Below are 6,933 nucleotides of genomic sequence, written 5' to 3' on the forward strand. Positions count from 1 at the left end.
GAAAAACTCGACATATTTTTTTCTCACGTCTACTTTTGACTTTTGAAGGTTCTAAAAGTAAAATTTTTGATAAAAATGGACTTGAAAAACTGAAAATTATAATTTTAAAAAAATCTCTTTATTTATCTAGTCCGGAGCCGTCTTTTAACTAAAATTACGGCTCCAGCTCCAGCAAAATTTGGCGGCTCCGCAACACTTATTATAAGCAAAATTTGAACGGTTATATCTGTCCATATTCGACAGCTCTTTTTTTTGTGAGAGATGTCAAAATGTTCAACAGCTAGCGAGACATACAGATAGATTAACTTTTACTTTATTATAAGGAATGGCGGCCCTTGGGTTCGTTTGGAGGGGGGGGGGGGGGAGTGAAGTCGAACTCACTCCTCACTCTCAATTGTGTAGCATCTATTGAGAGCAACTCAATCAGTTTATTACTTATTGGAATCGTAAGATTTACACAATTAAATAAACCTTTAATATAATGTTGAATTTTAGATAAAATTTGTAAACAGGATTTTTTTTTTATTTCAGAAGAATAAATGTAACTCAAAAGTAAAAACAACCAACCAACATTTTTATAGAAAAATAAAGGTAATTAATTCCATTTGTATTATTGGAATTTATAAACTTTTTAGTTCTGGACTGCTCTATAACTTCAAGGAACCGCCAAATTATTATAATTGAACATTATATTAGAATTATTTTAACTTTACAATCCATGGACAGAGTGCGTGGCACGAAAGAAAGCAAGTATTGTTAAGCACCTTTAAAGAATCAGCATTTTTAATTTACATGAAATATAGGATAAAGAAAAGGACATTCTTTTATAGTTGCCTCGCTCATAATACTTTACCTGTTCTAAGAATCATTATTCTAAAAAAAAGTTGTTAAAATGCAAAAAGAAATCAGCAAAGATGTATGGACTTTTTGGTAACGAATATAGAGTTGCAACGCTTTCTAAATCGTATCTAACTGTCATAGGAATCACCATGCAAAGTTTGAAATCGATAGGATAATTCTAACATGTCTATTCTAATAACTATATTATACAAAAGTTTGTCAAAAAGATTAAAAATAAGCTATAAGCATGTTAAAAATGGACGTACAGTCTTTCTGGTAACAGTTATAGAGTTGCAATGCTTTCTAAACATCATGTTCGAAATTGATTGGACAATTCTAAATGTGTAATAAAATGAAAATAACCATTACGGACAGACGGACCGACCCTAATTTTAGAAAACTTCGCTTTTAAAAATGATAGGATTTTACCAGCTCTGTTAGCCAAACCCTGTAACTAACTCAATTGGTTTTAATCTAATATGTTTTCAATTTGATACCTGCAGAAAGGTGTCTTTAATACGATGCGATAAATAACGAATATAGATTAAATTAAACTTTAGAATTAGATTATACCTACAAAACAAATATCTATCTATCTACATCGTAAAAAACTTATGTGTATTTTTAACTTAAATATAATTTAGGTTTGACGATGGAGCTAGAGATGTAAGAGAACTACGCAAGAACAATCAGTTGGATGGTTTTGATTCCAGAGGAAATATTGATGTGAGTGGTCATTTTATATGCTTTTTTTATACACAAACTAGCAGATATGCTGATATATACCTACCTAATTCAAGTATTTTTCCTTTTTTGTTAGAGTAAATATTGAATTGAGGTACCCATCTAGTTATTAAGTTGATACTTATAAATTAATGGAGGAAGGGGTCATCGTACTCCCAAGTTACACTGGTATCCAAATTTTAAAAAACCACATTATCTCGTTCGTTAGCTTAAAAACTTTTGATCCTATTTTTAATTGTGATCGTTTGGTGTCTAAACTTTTCAACTTTTTCATCAATTTATTGTACATTGTGTTATCTCTTAAGATCCCTGATACTTATTTATGTTAAGATTTTTGGTTAGCCTTAATGGTTTTATCTTGAAAATAAATATTAAGCCAAATTGTTAATATATTTATGTAAAGTGGGAGGCGGGTGTGGCACTACAGGGTGCACCACATAAATCCGGATTTTTTTTTAAACGGCCCGGCCATAGCGCAAAACTACTTGACCAATCAGGATGTTTGACCCCACTATAAAAAGCTTAGGTACTAGGTAATGACCTTTTTGCCCATGAAAATCTTTGAACTATGTAGGACGTGTACGCCGTGCTGGCCGTGCATATGTTCAACAAGGCAGATTCGAATTGCGCAGATAAATTACCATTGATTTACTTGCTGGATATACTATCAGATACCTAGTGAAAACTCTAGAAAAGACTAGAGCTCTCTAATTCTATCCAAGCTGACTTGGCTGTAGTACTCCGACAAAGTGGATCGTGGTAGATTTTAAGATGTCAAAAACGTCAAAAATCTCGGTTCTTGACTTCAGGGGCCCATATGGAACCTTGAAACTCGTTTCAGACTATGTATTGCACTGTATTGAAAAAGGTATAAACTGTTGTTCTAGCTTAATTGTGGCCCAAATGAGAGCTGCCGTGTCAAAAGGTAGCTTTAAAGATAGGTTAATTTGGATCTTGCTGTTACTCACTCCTTAAGGAGATGTGGCCTCTCAGCAGCCCCGATCTTAATCCAATGGACTTTTGGGCCTCGAGCGCCATTAAAGCATGAACCAATACACGCGCCCATACCAAAAAGACCTCTCTTATTGCTTCTATCATGGAGAACTTTTCCTGTTTGAACAGGGACATGGTGACCAGGGTCGGCGGGCGGTTCAGGGGGCGGGTAGAGGCAGTGATTGAGGCTGGCGGCGATTTCATTAGATAATCTAATAGTCATATACCTAGGTTGCTTCCCAGTTTTTAAAATTCAATAAAATCTTTAAAATTGACGATTTTATGTTTATTTGTTTAAAAATAAGAAAAAGTCCGGATTTATGTGGTGCACCCTGTATTTAAAACCAAAACTAAAAGTCTAATGAACTCAACTAAAAAATAGTTAAAGCACTGAAATTTTGCATGGCAGTTGATTTAAAGAGGTACACTGTGGATTCGTGGAACTGTAAAGGAATGTCAACGGAACCGCGGTTTTCACCAAAAACCGCTGTTTCCCGCCATAAATATTTTTTGTCTTTTATTGCCAAATCAGACAATTTTGAATGATCTGAGATAAACTTTTTTTTCATAAAAATTTCACAAGTGTCATGGGAAGCGGCGGTTTTGCCGCCGTTTCTTCATAGTTTTACAATGTAGGTACCTAATTAAAGCGACTGTCCTGCAAAATTTTAGTCCAAGTTGATTTCTTTTAATATTAAGATTTGGATTTTATAAGTGTCACATCCGCCCCCTCCCTTTTCATAATGTAATACATATATTTATAGGTACAAGCCAATTTATTTATCTGCTCGTTATATTTTTCATTCAGAGGAAGTGCAAGGGCAGCTATTGCTTGAATAAAAAAAAATGTGAAGATAACTTGCCCATCAAAACTTTATTCAGCCAATTACAAATACACAATACTCTTAATTTTCACAAAATTCATTATCCCAGGTATTGGAGGTAACAAACAGGCCAGACACCCTGGAATCCTGACCTTATGAGACCTGGTTGTTTGGAACGTAAGGTCAAATTTTCCCTACCTGACCTGAATGGACGTTACAACATAATCAAGATCCACACAAGAGCTATGTCTGTGGAAAGAGATATTAGGTAGGTTTTAAGTTGCACTTTTGATTTTGTTTCTAATAGCACATAATTAGCAGAGTTGGAGTATAAATTAATATGGTAACCTAATTTTAATAACACTACCTACTCTTATTTCTGGCTTAACTTTTAGTACTAATATTCAGGGAGTAAGGGAGGGGACTCCAATTCAATATTCAATTTTCAAGAGTCTCAGACTATGGGTACTGGCGTAAAGGGAATGTGCACGAATTCAGCAGTTTCTGACTGACTTTGAGGCAATGCCCCGCTAACTAGCTGAGTTAGTTTTGAATATTGCAGACAGAAAAATTTGTTATTCATGGCTGGTTTTAACAAATATTTTTTCCCAAGAAAATGTCATTTCATGTATAGAAACTTTACTGTGATATTTATGTATTTAAAATCTAAGAACCCCTTGAATTTAGGTAGCAGTTAAAAATATATGAGAAGGGTTGACAAATTTCTAAACAAGATTTTTCTAGTGATTAATTACAGAATGTTTACTACATTGTGATCTATTGGCAATTTAATTTTCAAGTAAATGATTTTTTTTAGAACTAATTTTGTTTTAATAGTTATTTCTTTTTCGTATTATAAACGGCTTTCCGCGGATATATAATGTACAATTATAAGATTATAACCAGTTTTTTTTAGCCCCGAGGTGCCGAAGGCACGGGCTAAAAAAACTGGTTTTAATTTTATGATTGTACATTTTATATTCGTAGGAAGCTGGATATAATACGATGCTAGACATAGTTTTTTTGTATGGATGAGAACCGGTTCCTATCCACCGGATTCGAATGAATACGAGAATAGTTATTTCTCGTATCGTATTATAAACGGCTTTCCGCGGATGTAGAATGTACAATTATAAGATTAAAACTAGTTTTAATCTTATGATTGTACATTTCTATATTCGTAGAAAACTGGATATAATACGATGCTAGACATAGTTTTTTTCGTATTCATGAGAACCGGTTCCTAACCACACTGGATTCAAATGAATACAAGAATAGTTATTTCTCGCATCGTATTTTAAACAGCTTTCCACGGATATAAATGTACAATTATAATATTAAAACCAGTTTTTTTAGCCCCGAGGTGCCGAAGGCGCGGGCTAAAAAAACTGGTTTTAATCTTATGATTGTACATTTTTATATTCGTAGAAAGCTGGATATAATACGATGCTAGACATAGTTTTTTCGTATGGATGAGAACCGGTTCCTATCCACCGGATTTGAATAAATACGAGAAAATATATTACCATGATCCCTTACAATTACAATTTTGGTCATATTTTCTGGATAAATCTGGTTTTCATTGCTTTTCAGCGAAAACTCTTAAATTGAATTAATTGCCCATTGTCCCCTCCCTTACTCCCTGACTTTTATTACTTTGAGTTATTAACACGTAACAAGTTTTTTTTTTATACAAAGTACTTTGTGTGGAAGAATCACTGTGGCAATTTTGCAAAAAAAATAACACTTTTTGGTATGAACTATTTTAATTTTTAGGTGATTTTTAGAGATGTTAGCTCGTCTGTGTGTGCAAACACAATAGGAGGTGAAATCCAAAGTTGTAAAGTTGTGTAAAGAAGATGGCATGTTTGACATTAGATCCATTCGGCATCTCGAGGCTAAAAAAATTGTATTAATCTTATTATTTACAGTTTTATATCCGCAGACAGCTGTTTATAATACAATATGATGAATTATTTTAATATTTGCATTTAAATTTTAGTTTTGTCTCAGATGATTCGAAATTGTCTATTTTGACGAGAAAAGGTAAATAAAAATTCGGCGGGAAATGACGTTTTCGATCTTAGTTGTAGATTCAATTTTTTGTGATATATCTAACATTGTATGTGATAATATACCTCAAAATAGAAATTTGTACCATTTGTCAATGAGATTTAAAAGCTGTAAAAATTCATTGTTCTATAATTTGATCATTATTACCTATAGTATTTTTTTTATTTACCTATGTACCTCAGTCCGATTTTTTTTAACAGAAATAAATATTTTTAAAACTTAACAGATTTTTTTCATTAAATATTTGTCTTTTTTTAAAGCTTGGCTACACTATACCTAATTCACTTTGTCTGTAGGTAGGTAATTAGGTTTCGTGATTTTCTTTGAGTTTATGCAAATTCTCTTTTCTTTTGTTATGTGAACTGAACATTTCCATTATAACATACTTCTTCCATCCTATGATTTGACTTCGCTACTTGTAGATGTTGATAATGTAGTTTTTATTACTTTTAGTTTTAATTAGGGTCCGAACCGTCCGTCCGTATGTAATATGTATACCCAGAAAGTTAGCTCTTCACACTTATTCAATTGTCGTATCGATTTAGGAAGCGTAACAAACAACTATATGTATAATCTTTACCAGAAAGACTGTACATCCATTAAAACATAGGGATTTTTACTATTTATAACTCCCTTTGATTCCAATTACGATAAGGTACAATGTTATAAGCAAAGCAGCTCTATATATAAGTCCTAAAAATGTAAATATGTCTATAAGCAGGTTTGCAACAAAGGTGGGGGGGATGATGACTCGTGCCACAACATACCAACTATTTTATTTTGGGTGCTTCTCCCTTAGTTTTAGAGATAATTGGGTAAAATCTTTTTAGTTGTGTCACTAATTAACCCAAGTTTTGGTATCTTTAATAAAACCGCCGCTCCTGCTGTCCCGCTAAAAAATAACAAGGTTTCAAATGATTCCAAATTACCTGATTCGGCGAGAAATGCAATAACAAATTTTTTTGGCGGCGGCGGAAAACTGCGGTAAATGGCAGGAGCGGCGGTACCGCCGCAGTTATTTATAAAAATATATTTTACTGACCAACCCAAAAAGATTTTGTTTCAATATCTTTAAAAGTACAATAAAAGCACTGAATTTAAGATCTACCTTGATAAAGGAGAATTTGAAAAAAATGACTGAAGTCCCAGGGTTACTTGCAATGGGAAATTTTTAAAAATAACATGGTCGCAAATGATTCCAAATTGCCTAATACAGCGAGAAATGCAATAAAAAAAAAATTGGGGCGGCGGCGAATGGTGGTCCAGTCACCGTTTTTTTTTAAAGATACCAAAACTTGGGGTTACACAACCAAAAAGATTTTACCCAATTATCTCTAAAACTAAGGGAGTAGCACCCAAAATAAAATTGCTGGCATGTCGTGGCACGAGTCACCATATTTACTTGCTATTTTACTTAGACTTATACATTTATATTATGTTTGTTCAGTTCTGATGCAAG

The 6,933-nt window shown here is 33.2% G+C and overlaps 1 long non-coding RNA gene across 1 annotated transcript; it reads left to right on the forward strand.

Annotated features, from left to right (window-relative positions):
- Nucleotides 1-501: 501 nt before the first annotated feature.
- LOC145322330 (uncharacterized) lies at nucleotides 502-5,697 on the forward strand. The gene is made up of 4 exons (XR_013880628.1): nucleotides 502-591; nucleotides 1,485-1,566; nucleotides 3,511-3,669; nucleotides 5,178-5,697. It is a non-coding gene; the product is annotated as an uncharacterized LOC145322330 (long non-coding RNA).
- The last annotated feature ends 1,236 nt before the right edge of the window (nucleotides 5,698-6,933 follow it).

This window comes from Acartia tonsa, chromosome 1 (genome assembly GCF_053477335.1).
Source record: "Acartia tonsa isolate MP-2025a chromosome 1, ASM5347733v1, whole genome shotgun sequence".
Classification (NCBI taxonomy): Eukaryota; Metazoa; Arthropoda; class Copepoda; order Calanoida; family Acartiidae; genus Acartia; species Acartia tonsa.